The 13,852-nt window shown below is 42.1% G+C and overlaps 1 protein-coding gene across 3 annotated transcripts in view; it reads left to right on the top strand.

The window, feature by feature from the left end:
- Positions 1-13,852, top strand: part of CDH4 (cadherin 4) — a 673,109-nt gene that overhangs the window by 92,990 nt on the left and 566,267 nt on the right. The window contains exon 1 of one of the 3 annotated variants that reach the window (XM_073309190.1): positions 2,058-2,097. The exons of the other annotated variants lie outside the window; for them this stretch is intronic. The gene's annotated coding sequence lies outside the window, so the exon portion shown is untranslated. Of the gene's footprint in view, positions 1-2,057; positions 2,098-13,852 lie in introns of those variants that run through there. 3 annotated transcript variants of the gene reach the window in all.

Below are 13,852 nucleotides of genomic sequence, written 5' to 3'. Positions count from 1 at the left end.
CAGTTTGGCCTGGATTTCTTGATTGGCTTAAGTTTGGTGGATTTGGTTCAAATAGTTGTTTTTAATAAAACAGCAGTCAGTTTGACCTCGTGTTACATGTGCCTTCATTTGCAGGCTGGCAGTCTGCAAAGAGCCAATGATCCAATAATTCAAACTCCTCCTAAGGGAAAAAATTTCTGCAACTACCACTTTGCTTTTCTTTTTTAAAGTATGGCATGAGTACTGAAGTGCAGTGTTTTGTTGAGTGTCCCGTCGTGCTACCAAAAATGATCTCAGTGTTAATTAGAATTGGAGAGGAAGGATTGTTCAGTGGTTAGGATGCTGGCATCAGTCTTGGAGATCCCAGTTCAGCCATCTGCTCTGGCACAGACTTCCTGCATAGCCTTGGACAAGTCATGTAGGCCCAAATCTTCGAAGGTGCCAAACACTGAGAGAATCTCTCTGTGCCTCAGTTCCCCATCTGTAAAATGGGGATAATAGTGCTTCCCTACTTCACATAGTGTTGTAAGGATAAATACCTTAAAGAGTGTGATGGGCTCAGGCACCAGGGTAATGGGAGCTCAGACACTAGGATAATGGAGTCCTTAAGTACCTAAGTATCTCTTGAAAAATATTGAGACCTTGCTGCATTGATGAAGGGATTTCTAAGCTGTTAATATTTATATTTGGAAATCTGATTGTTCATTGTGAGAGCAAGTCCTTTCAGCAGAGAAGGAGAGAGAAAGAGGTGCTGACTTTCAACCCTGAAGAAGATTAGTACAAAGGGTTGAGCATTCTCAACTCCCATTGACATCTCACAGCAGGGTGAACTTACAGGAATGGGCCCAGGATGTACAATAGGTGGATTGGTGTCTGCTTTAGAGATATATCTAGCTTTGAGGAAAGAAAGGAAAAAAGGAAAAGAAATAATAGGTGTACTTGCACAAAAGGCTGTTCTCCCCCCAAGTTCTCCTAGCTCACCTTGGAATCATGAAACTGATCAGAGAGACAGACAACCATGTGTAGTTTGTTATAGCTTAAATGGAAAAACTTGCCAATATTTCTACCTTTTAAATTTTTAGTGTTGTTTGTAGTCCCTTGCAGAAAATCTCTCTCTTTTGTTTCCCTCAACAACTCTTTTAAGAGCACTCGTTTGATCTGTTGTCTATCTAAGCTTATTATGGCTAATTACTCAATGAGGAACTTTTTTTCCAAGGTCTTTTTCCTTTTATGCATAATTTCACAGGGGTGAAATTTCTTCCTCTTTTGATTTCACTCCATCACAGCCTAGCTTTCATCAAGATATGCGTCAGAATCTGATGGGAACAGTTAGTGCAAAACAAAGCCATATTTTTTTCCCCCTTGCTTGATAAAGTTGAAAGATGAAGCATGTGGGAAAGAAAATGATAGCTTTAAATCCCTCACCTCCATAAGGAAAGGCACTAAGGGCCTGGCCAATGCAGGAGAAATTTGAGCTGCATGCTTCATTTACTATTTTGTGTAGATGCAACAAAGAATTTAGTTCAGGCCCCCTTGGTGTCCTCACAACCCATTGTGTTGTAGGCAGAGTGAAAGCAAGGAGCCTAGTGTTTACACTAGAGCAGTGAACTGGGAATTAAGGTGGTTTAAAGACAAATGCTTGTAGAGGAATTGTGCAATATGGGCCCAGATTTGTTCGGTTTCAGGTATCCTATTTCTGGCAAATGGGGCTCTGAATAGAATGTGAATAAATAAATCTCCTTGAGTTAGCTTGGAAAAAGGAAAACAAAAAACAAAACCCCAGAAACACAACAATTGGGTGAACTGTAGTTTTTCTGGATGGATGCTTACAAAAGACACACATTTAATTATTCAGTATCTTTAAAAAAATGTCCTGTCCATCACGGTGGACGATTTAAGATATTTTTTGTTAATGAGATGAAAAGATTTGAGAGTAGAAAGTCACTGACCTGAAGTCTGGTTTCACTTGGAATTAATGAACTAGCACTATTATAAAATGAAAATATTGGCATGTTGCTTAGCTTAAACTAAACTTCTGAATTCAATTTTTTCTTTACATGTATTTATCTGATTCTTGGAGAGAGGAAAAAAATGGAATATGAAAACTGAAAAAATAAGGTAATGAAAGGACCCTGAAGCATTATGTGTAGGTGGGTGAGTAGGAGGGAAGACTGCAATGTCCCAAGCTGCATAGTCTTTGTAGCTCAGAATTCTGAAATCCACAATTTGGTTCATCCCGGTCATTTACCTAGCAGACTGTTGTGTCAAAATAAATACATACATAAACAATGGCAATATAATTAAAGTAAGGGGACGGGAGGAAAAGTCTGATTTAAAAGCAAAATCTTCTATTTGTACATATCTGTTTACAGTGACCAGAAGAAAAAATACTGAAGAAGCCCTGGAGTGTTTAACTGAGTTTATGAGAAATGCCCAGTTACACTTATTCACACCTAATCTGGGTATGCAATTTCAGTAACTGTACTTGCTCATTAGGTGTGTACTTGGGCTTCTGTCCATTTGGAAAAAAAAAATCAGATGTTTGATGTTTCTTATTTGATGTTACACTCTCTTGTTGTTTTGGTTTAGAACATAAGTAAGTGATAGAAACGTGTTCTTCCGTACCCCACTGAGAGGAAATACTGGTATAAGCAGATGTTTAATACCATAAGAGTTAAAGTGGATTCAGACCCCCCACCACCACCACCTTCTGTACTAAAACAAGGTGCCATAGCATGTAGGCTAAATAATCTTAAACAAAGGGATGGGCGGGGAATTCATGGTAAATTAACAGACAGAAGGAGAAGCCCTATGAATGCAATGGAAATGTTAAAAATAAGTTGCTTAAAAACTAATGTTCAAACTATATTCCCTAGTTCATAAACAATCACTGTGCAGCATACCAAAGTTCAGGCTTAATTTCCTTTGGGCTGCATCATAGCTTTTAGCTGGAGCTCTGAGCAGGTAATGGTTCAATGGGAGTTAAGGAGGTAGAGGGAGCGGAGTAAGCCCACTATTATATGTCAGCATGTGTAACAAACGCTCCCCGGGCAGAAGGGTGGAGCCATTCCCCACATCCTTTCTAGTAGCTAGTGTCCCAGAGGCAGCTATAGTGGATTGCAGTTGGAGGAGGGAGGTACTACAGAAAGGGAGGCTTCTTCAGCTCTGCCTGTTCTTTGCACGCATGCACTGCCTCAGTCTAGCACTTGGTCTTCTGCTCCTTCAACAAAAATGAAACAATTTTCCTCACATATTAAAAATAATATTTTGGTATTCGATGTGTAGATGCTGCAAAGAAAAATATGAGAACACTAAACTTTCTACGCTGGATATTGTCAGAGCAATGTTATATATTCCTTACCACTTGAATTCCCATAGGGCTACACTGTCCTCTCATAATGGCCGTGCTCTTTTTCTCATTTATATAAAATTATCCCATAACTCATGTTGCCCAATCTTTACATTATGTATTAATGATATTGATTACTTAGGAATCCCCAGTTATCACTTTGAGGGTTGACAGGTTCTTGCCCCAAGATCAGGCTTGGTCAAATTAAGATATAGTTGCAAACCCCGATGTACACAGTTGCAACACTCGCACTATAGGAACTTTCTTATATTTACTAATATAGTTTATTGATACATTTAGCGCAGTCACAACCCCCGCAACTCAGTAGGTAGAGATACTACAGAATTTTCAGCCGCACATCCATATACTCACACCATCTCTTGTAGAACAACCTAAAATGTTAGCCATCATCTTCTTCATCACTATCATCTTCCCTGGTTATTTTGGTTCTTTCCAAGTTCCAGTGTACCTGTTAAGTTAAAAAGGTGTGAATTTAGGAAGCCCCCTATGCCAGCCTACTTCAACACATCCTCTATGTTAAAGGTCACAGCCATATATGGACCTTATCGTTCAGCTCATCATCATCATCTATCTAGGTGAAAGGTCCCAAAAATATGTATGCTAACTTTTATATTAGCTCAACATACAGGATGTGGCCTGTAGGTCCCTTGCATTACAACGAAAATATACTGTAATCAGAAATGCCAAACCCACAGAAAAAACACAGAAATTGGGCTTGTTTTTGGCTTCATTGGCTTGTGAGTTGCTTATTGCCTAGTTTTTGGCTTGTAGTTTTTTGCTGGTTGTATCTTGTTGCTTCTTTTTTTTTTTTTGACTAGCTCCTGGCAAGCAGGGGCAAGAGGTGGGAGAGTGTCAGGGGTGCACAGCGGGCCCACCACAGTCCCAGACTGCACGCTGGGGGGATCTAGTCACATAGAGTGTTGGGGTTCTTAGGGATTGGCTTGTTTTGGCCTTGTTTTGAAATGGGATTAGCTTGATTTTTGGCTTATTGTGAAAGTTGGGGTGCTTATTTACTATGTGAAAGTTGGCAACTGTGACTGTAATGGAAACCTATTATAATAAAACAAATAAGCAAACCCATAAGAAAATTAGAAAAGATATATAAGAAAGCAGGCTAGTCTTAGATGTATCTCATGTACCTGTTATGTGTGTCAGTTCATTGCCAGGACACTTCTGTGGTTGATAGTGTCACCAGATGTCCCAATGTTATAGGGACAGTCCTGATTTTTGGGTCTTTTTCTTATAGAGGTTCCTATTACCCTCCCACCGCTGTCCCAATTTTTCACATTTGCTGTCTGGTCACCCTAGTGGTTGACTCATGTACCTGTGGTCAGAAATTCCCCTTAAACTCTATTTTCAGCTCCCCAAATACTTGGGGTTTTCCGTTGGGCCATTTATCTGTGCGGAGTTTATCTGTTTAAAGTTCGTAGGCCTCAAGCTTTATGCTAACTTGCTGAAGCTAATATCTTACAGGATACAGGCCTGTCGGTTTCTTGCATTACTGCTGAATATAATGCAAAGCAGTGAATATAATAAAGGCAGGCTAGCCCACTGGTCTACAGTAGCAGTGAATATAATAAAGGCAAGCTAGCCCACTGGGCTACACTATTTACAACATAGGATCACATGATTCATACTGCACCCTTTAATAAGACCTTCTACATTGTTGTCTGCATCGCCTTAACTGCCATCACTTAACTTGGTCCTCAACAGAATGTTATTGCTAAGATGTCTTGCGAAATATCCTTCCCCGAGCCTTTGCGGTTATGCAGTACTGTTCTGATCCCTTTTTTAGGAAACTGTGTTGTCTCAGGGGCTATGTGTCTACTCAAGTCCATGGTAAAGCTGATTCTGATTAGGCTAATTGCTAATGTAATCTCGTTTATGGTAGTTTTGTGTGTCTGGAAATTAGTTTAATTATGTGTTGCTCATTTTCTTTAGAAATTGTGATGAGTGGAACTGGTGAAAGAGGGTCGGGCTCCAGAAGGGAACTAATATGATGTGACACCAGGATGCTGGACTGCAGGTTGGGGACATGCTACTACCAGAAAAACACAGGCCTCTCAGCATGTTACACTAGCCTCCATGCTTGTAGGATCACTTATTGCTAATGAAACATCTTTAAGTGAATATTGGTTCTTGTGACGGAAAACTAAGTCTAAATTCTGAACTCAACCAATATAGAAAGTGTCAAAATTTCAGACTAGCCTCTGAAAAAGAGTCTCTCTCCAACTACCCCCATTTTTGTGTAAGGGGACTGTTGCCCCCTTACTAACATTCAATGGGGGTATTTTAGTTGCTAGCTCCCAGTACTAAAAGGGGAAGGGTATATGGGAAACCAGGACCCTGAGACTGACAGTCCCCAGGAACAATGGGGAGAGGCCAATGCTCCAGGTCAGCCTGAATGACAGTGTGGGCAGGCTAATCAGGGAGTCAGGAGGCCAAGGAGGTCCCGTGGTCCGTGTGAGCTGGATTTGCCTGGGTCAGACAGAGTGGGGCTGAGCTAAGGAGAAAGCAGGGGCCCAAGCTGAGCTGGGGAGCAGAGCTGGGCCAGATCCAGAGGGGCCAGAAAAGCAGCCCAGAGAGAGCAGACCCTGTCCTGGGAGCAGAGCTGCAGCCCCAAAGCCAGAGGCACAGCCCAGAGAGAGCAGACCTGTCCTGGGAGCAGAGCTGCAGCAACCAGAGCCAGAGGGGCCAGAAAAGCAGCCCACGAAGCAGGTCAGTGCTGGGAGCAGAGTCACAGAAGCAGCCTGCCGAGCAGACCTGTCCTGGGAGCAGAGCTGCAGCAACCAGAGGCAGAGGGGCCAGAAAAGCAGCCCACGAAGCAGGTCAGTGCTGGGAGCAGAGTCACAGAAGCAGCCTGCAGAGCAGACCTGTCCTGGGAGCAGAGCTGCAGCAACCAGAGCCAGAGGGCCAAGAAGCAGCCCAGGGAGCTGGAGGCAGAGCAGCGGCAGCAGCGCTGAGACCGAGTGGTGGAGCTGGGGCTGGAGCAGTCCGGAGCTGGGTGCGGTGAGCAGCTGGGGAGAGCGAGGGGGACCCTGGGCAGCGGGTCCAGCACAGGGAGACGCCTCAGCCAAGAGGCTCTGCAGGCCAGGCTTGGATCGTAACCCCAACAGGGCAGGGGTGACACCGGGAAGAAGGGTCCTACCACTTAGAGCCTGAGAGCGTGAGGCCACCACCAGAGCAAGTGTCCAACCCACAGCATCCCTGCAGCACAGCCAGGGCCTGAGAAGAAGGCCTGGGATTTACAAGGAACAGACTGTGAACTGCCCCGACGTTCCAGAGACACTGTTTGTGATGCCCTGCCACAGAGCGGGGTGATGTGTTTCCTTTAACCTTTCCCATTTTTCCTTATTCTTTTTAAAATTAATTGTTGATTAAATAAGTTGCATGTAATGGTCAGTGGATCAGAGAACTGCCCAGTGCAGAGAGAGTACCCCGGAGTGGGGACACCCTAGCCCCTGTCCTAGGTTCCCACAGCAGGGTTGGGGGTCGAGCCCCACAGGAATCTTGGTCCCAGCCTTGTTGGGGTTACGAGGACTCTGCCAGACAGGAGAGTGGAAGGGGAGTCCTCAAGGGCAGGGAGATCACTGGGTAAAGGAAGTGGGAGCGAGGACTCCGATCCTTTCGCTAGTGCACTTCACCGGGGTAGTGCAGAAGCCAGGAAAGTTCCCCACAGTAGCGGGACTATTCCCCCCGCTTACATTTGGCAGGTAAAATCTGCTTTTGCATTTGCGTTCAAACAAGGCCAAAGAGCAATCCATTACTATCTTGTGAATAAGATCACATGCAAAACATATGCAAATTTTGTTACTGTATTTTTAAAATTAGGCACTCAAATTGGTATGCTTTAAAAGCGTGTGTGTGTATGTGTGTATGAGAGAGAGAGAGAGAGAGATTATTTTCTAGCTTTGTGTAACTCTTATGTATCAAAAGGTTCAGAGCACCCATTAAGATATAGTCCCCAAGCATCAAGAAAGCCAAATAGTCAGTGTCATATGTTTAATTTTGTATTTAACTGTAATTCAAGCACCTCTTGATGTCAACTGGTGGAGAACATGAGTACATAGGGGGACTGGGATCGCTTAGGTTCACCAAAAGGGGTCTTGCAAGGTCACTGCTGAAAGCTGGTGTAAACCTAATCGTTGCAAGATGTACATATGGAAAATATGTGAAGAATGTTGTGTATATATACTAAAAATTATGTTTTCTAGATCTGTAGTTAAAAGCAGGTCACTCAGAGGTAGCATGTCTTGAGACAAACTTCTCAACAGGGGATGGGAGACGCTTGTCTCCATGGTGGACCATTGTGTATTATATGTCATATAATAAGAGTCTATTAGCATTCTGAGTCAAATGCTAATGAATAGCAGGCAAAAATTTCAGAAGGAAATTAACAGGAAAAGGTAAACATTGGGGGATTCTATTTTGAGGTGAACATCAAAGGTTTGTTCTTGTATATTTGGGGGTGCGGAGAGACTCCTTAGCATCCTTTATCGAGGAAGCTGACAGCAGGTTTGCTTCAAGAAAAAGGGATCTCAGCCAGGCTTGGTTGAAAATGCTTTAGAGAGGAGGATAAACTTGTTAGTTACATTTAGGCTCAAGAATACGTGTTATGATTTTGTTTTAATATATAACCATTTGTTCCCATTTCTCACACTGGGTTTTATTTCAGGTTTCAGAGTAACAGCTGTGTTAGTCTGTATTCGCAAAAAGAAAAGGAGTACTTGTGGCACCTTAGAGACTAACCAATTTATTTGAGCATAAGCTTTTGTGAGCTACAGCTCACTTCATCGGATGCATACTGTGGAAAGTGTAGAAGATCTTTTATACACACAAAGCATGAAAAAATACCTTCCCCCACCCCACTCTCCTGCTGGTAATAGCTTATCTAAAGTGATCACTCTCCTTACAATGTGTATGATAATCAAGTTGGGCCATTTCCAGCATAAATCCAGGTTTTCTCACCCCCCTCTCCCCCCACACACAACCCCACTCTCCTGCTGGTAATAGCTTATCTGAAGTGACCACTCTCCTTACAATGTGTATGATAATCAAGGTGGGCCATTTCCAGCACAAATCCAGGGTTTAACAAGAACGTCTGGGGGGGAGAGGGGGGGTTTCCTCAGACGTTCCTGCCAAACCCTGGATCCGTGCTGGAAATGGCCCACCCCGACCACCACACACACTGCAAGGAGAGCGGTCACCCCAGACAAGCCACCACCAGCAGGAGAGTGGGTCCGCGTGTGTGTGTGTGGGGGGGGGGGCGAGAAAACCCGGACCTGCGTTAAGCTATTGCCAGCAGGAGAGTGGGGTGGGGGGAGGTATTTTTTCATGCTTTGTGTGTACAAAAGATCTTCTACACTTTCCACAGTATGCATCCGATGAAGTGAGCTGTAGCTCACAAAAGCTTATGCTCAAATAAATTGGTTAGTCTCTAAGGTGCCACAAGTACTCCTTTTCTTTTTGGTTTTTATTTGAATCTGTATTATTTCTTAGATGAATTGTCTGTTTTATAATTGAACTCAAGTGCTGTGCGGAATACCGGAGCAAAGGTCTAAGGTAAAACAGGTACGCTCGTCCTTGAAAACAGAGGACCTGGGATTGCTATGTGTATCCAGTGATCAGGGGCTGGATACCACAGGGGGACTCTTTGGAGAGACTTCGGGGGGGACGGACTAGGATGCATCTATTGTTGATCTGCAAGGCAAAGACAAGGCTGGTGTAGCACAGAGAGTGCTTGAGCAGCTGACAGGCTGGTTGTGTTGGTGAGCTGACACCTAGCTTTCACAGGCAACACTCCCTGGTGCGGGAGGCAGGCGGTAATAAGGTGATTCACAGGCACAGCCCTGGGTCACAGTAACTAGAAGGATTGCGGACCATGGATACTTGTGAGCACTCAAATCTCACTCCATCCACTGTAAACACACACACATTGTCAGATGCCTCTGGCAGTCTTTAGCCTTGGGAATTCATTTCTGACCACCCTAGAGTAGTCTTTCCTACCTCTCTTAATGTTTTCTTAACATTACAGATTGACTATATATGAAAGATACACAAGAAACTGAGATACAACCATGGCATCAAGATTGCAGAGCAAATGCGAGAAACCATTGTACCTCCAAAGAAGAACAATAAAAATATTATTTGTTTACTCCTGTTCTTGAGAAAAAGGCTACATTTTGGTTATTTCCTCCCAAAATGAGAACTTGCAACAGAAAAGGTTTATTTTGATTTAATGTCTTAACACGTGTCCAAGGATCTGCCATATACTGTGTGTGTGTGACTAAAGTAACAGCAGATATGGTCTGAGAGCTTCTTAGTAAAGCTGTTATGGAAGGAAAGCCCCCATGTCAGCTGTACAAGAATTCTGATTATATCCTGCAGTTTTTGATTTGACTGTATTATGCAAGCCAGCGTATACACTATTCTGCATGATTGTTAGCTGCAGGAAGCTGGTATTTTCATTTATCTGCATGCTTCCAAGTTTTTCTCACACATTCACACCTGCTCTAGCTTGTTCAGTAACTGCAGATTAGTTAAAGCCAGTTTTTGGCCTTATTACACTCGGAACTTTCCCTCTAGGGTTCTTGGGCGAGTGGTTATGAGAGAGTCCAAAAGCCAAAGATCTGTAGGTTACATCCTTACATGGAAATTTGAGGCGTTATCAGGTATTTTCTAAGTGGAAATGATTTGATTTGATGGAGAACACTGTGGGGCCAATATTTAAATAGGGGTGCATTAATAGGATTCTATCCTTGAATGCTTACATCAGCATTTTAAAAAGGACTTTCAAAAGCACTAGACTGAGGTGCACAAGTCCTGCTGACTTTAATGGGTCTTGTGCTCCTAGCTCACTTGGACATTAATTCCACTTTTAGTGCACAGAAGCCCATTTTGTCCACCTGTGCCTGCTGGAATACTTTCATACATTTGTACATTCCAAGGCCAGAAGGGACCACTGTGATCATCTAGTTCGACCTCCTGTATATCACAAGCCATAGAACTTCCCCAAAATAATTTTTAGAGCAGATCTTTTATATGACTTCCTCTCTGGATAGCTCTAAAGGCCCAAGCTGGTTGACTGGAGAAACCAATATTTCTCTCCGTAAATTGCCTCTACCCCCTTTTGACAGAAGAAAACAGGGGGATTTTGTTAATGAATGTCATTGATTCATCAGTAATTTATTGTCTGTGCAATAATTAAGTAAATACAAATGACATTTTCTCCCCAAAAGGGGAGTCAGTGAAATTGTTCATACTGTGGGATCCTTTATAATGACTCCTAACTACCTGACTGCTCTCTGGAAGGTGCTACTTTAGACATTGTGGAGTTAAGGTATTGACTCAGCAATATAGTTTTTCCAAAATGACATTTTTCCCCCCAGCGTTTAAAATGATTTTAGTTTGAAATCACTGAGATTGAATGGTGGGGTCATGATTACAAGTAAGGTGCAAAATACCAATTGCGTCAGTTATTTAGAGCATAATTCAATGCTGTGTTTTAACAATATTGTTTTATCAGGAATATAATGAGAGTATTTTTTTTTACTAGACATTAAACCCCTTAATGAGAGGACAAAATGTAATTACTACATAAAACCTAGTGTAAAACAAGCTGTGCTGGAATTAATACTACATTAAACTAGTAAGTTTTTCATTAAACAGATTAACTGCCTCCTCATCAGAGCTGTGGAAGGAGGTTATTGCAAATTTCTTTGTTTTATATGTATCCCTGGATCTCAGCTTAGTCAGTTTATGACCCTGTTGGCTTTAACCCAACATGTGCTACTGGGGAGAAAAAAGGTCAACAGGCATTCTTACTTTACAATATGCACACCTTTTAATTGCCTTAGTTGTTAAGGAATTAGTTTGTATTGAATTAAAAAAACAAAAACCAGGATGGCGGCTGAAGCATATAATCTGTTTTCTGATGTATTCTTGGAACAAGAGTACAACGCCGTGTAGTCTAACAGTTATTGGATTGGCCCTGTGTTTCACACGGTTCTTTAAAGAGAATATAAAGGCAGAAGAAAGCAAAGATGTTTGTCAACTTGCTTCACTTGTTGCATTGTACTAAGGTCAGGGTGGTGTTGCTATTACTGTATCATTATTGTTGAGCAGGCTCTTCCATTGTGTGCTCTGCCTTTGAATGCATGTGTGTACCAGTCAGATTGGAAATGGGCATAAATAAGGTAAGAATCAAACTCCGTGTTCTGATCTCCAATGGCTCAGACATTCTTCCAAAACTTACCTTTTGGGCTGAAATTTCTAATGCTAAGCCTCCTTCCAGAAGTGACTTTTTTTTTTTTTTTAGTTTGAAGAAAACCCATTAAAGCTGCATTTGACTTATGACAAGCATGGAAAATACTTTCTTTCCATGCTTTCATTAAATTGTTCAGATGCTTTTTTGTATTCAGAAATTGCTTGGAAGGAGAACCGGATAGCTCAAGGGATAGAGAAATGTTCTCTTCTAGGTCAGGGTTTCTCAACCAAGGGTTCGGGGGTCCTTGGGAGGGTGGTGCAAGCAGATTTCAGAAGGTCGGCCAAGCAGGGCTGGCATTAGATTCACTGGGGCCCAAGGCAGAAAGCTGAAGCCCAGTGCTCTGCGCTGAAGCCGAAGCCTGAGCAACTTAGCTTCATGGGGAATTGCCCTGCTTGCTACTTCCTAATGCTGGCCCTGGCTTTTATATGCAGAAAAACAGTTGTTGTGGAACAGATGGGCTGTGGAGTTTTTAAAGCATGTTGTGGGAGGAGGGGTGCCTCAGAAAGAAAAAGGGTGAGAACCCCTGCTCTAGGTAACTGCTTTAAATCCAGTGCAGGCTAGGAATGACTGTATGTTAGTGCCATTTGATAGCTGGTAGTCTACGTTAAATGAGTTTAGTGGCCTCTGTCTGTTCTCAGTAAACATGTACTCACGTCACAGTTAAAACTAATTGGTAACCTTGTTGGCATTCTCAGCAGTATTTCCTATACTTAACCACGGTATTTGCTGTGCTTCCCGTTCTAAGTGAATGACTGCACGTGGTAAATGTCCATTGTTAATAGGGCTTACTGTAACTGAATTTCATTTGTGGAATATCCAGTGATCAAACTACTGCTACAAGCCTTTCCAACGAATAACTAAGAATGAGTTGTAACTAGGGCTGTCGATTAATCGCAGTTACTTCACACGATTCACTCAGAAAAATTAATTGTGATTTAAAAAATTAATCATGGTTTTAATTGCACTATTAAACAATAGAATACAAATTGAAATTTATTAAATATGTTGGATGTTTCTCTACACTTTCATATATATTTTATTCTGTGTTGTAACTGAAATCAAAGTGTATATTATTTTTATTACAAATATTTGCACTGTAAAAATGATAAACAAAAGAAATAGCATTTTTCAGTTCACCTCATACAAGTATTGTAGTGCAATCTCTTTGTCTTGAAAGTGCAATTTACAAATGTAAATTTTTGTTGTTGTTACATAACTGCACTCAAAAACAAAACATTGTAAAACTTCGGAGACTACAGGTCCACACCGTCCTACTTCTTGTTCAGACAATCACTAAGACAAACAAGTTTGTTTACATTTACAGGAGATAATGCTGTCCTCTTCTTGTTTACAGTGTCACCTGATAGTGAGATCAGGAATTTGCATGGCACTTTTGACAGGTTTCAGAGTAACAGAGTTAGCCTGTATTCGCAAAAAGAAAAGGAGTACTTGTGGCACCTTAGAGACTCATACTCAAATAAATTGGTTAGTCTCTAAGGTGCCACAAGTACTCCTTTTCTCATGGCACTTTTGTAGCTGACATTGCAAGGTATTTACTTGCCAGATATGCTAAACATTTGTATGCCCCTTCATGCTTTGTCCACCATTCCAGAGGACATGCTTCCATGCTGATGATGCTCGTTAAAAAAATAATGTGTTAATTAAATTTGTGACTGAACTCGTTGGGGGAGAATTGTATGTCCCCTGCTCTGTTTTACCTGCATTCTGCCATATATTTCATGTTATAGCAGTCTCAGATGATGACCCAGCACATGTTTGTTTTAAGAACACTTTCACTGCAGATATGACAAAATGCAAAGAAGGTACCAATTTAAGATGTCTAAAAATAGTTACAGCACTTGACCCAAGGTTTAAGAATCTTAAGTGCCTTCCAAAATCTGAGCAGGACAAGGAGTGGATCAAGGTTTCAGAAGCCTTAAAAGAGCAACACTACAGAACCCGAACCACCAAAAAAGAAAAACAACCTTCTGCTGGTGGCATCTGACTCAGATAAGGAAAATGAACATGCATCGGTCCACACTGCTTTGGATTGTTATCAAGCAGAACCCATCATCAGCATGGACGCATGTCCTCTGGAATGGTGGTTGAAGCAGGAAGGGGCATATGAATCTTTGGCACATTTGGCACGTAAATATCTTGCAATGCCGGCTACAACAGTGCCTTGCAAACAGCTGTTTTGACTTTCAGGTGACATTGTAAACAAGAAGTGACAGCAT

The sequence above is a fragment of the Lepidochelys kempii genome, chromosome 13 (assembly GCF_965140265.1).
Source record: "Lepidochelys kempii isolate rLepKem1 chromosome 13, rLepKem1.hap2, whole genome shotgun sequence".
In the NCBI taxonomy this organism is placed as follows: domain Eukaryota; kingdom Metazoa; phylum Chordata; order Testudines; family Cheloniidae; genus Lepidochelys; species Lepidochelys kempii.
This window is presented reverse-complemented; position numbering and strand designations above follow the sequence as displayed.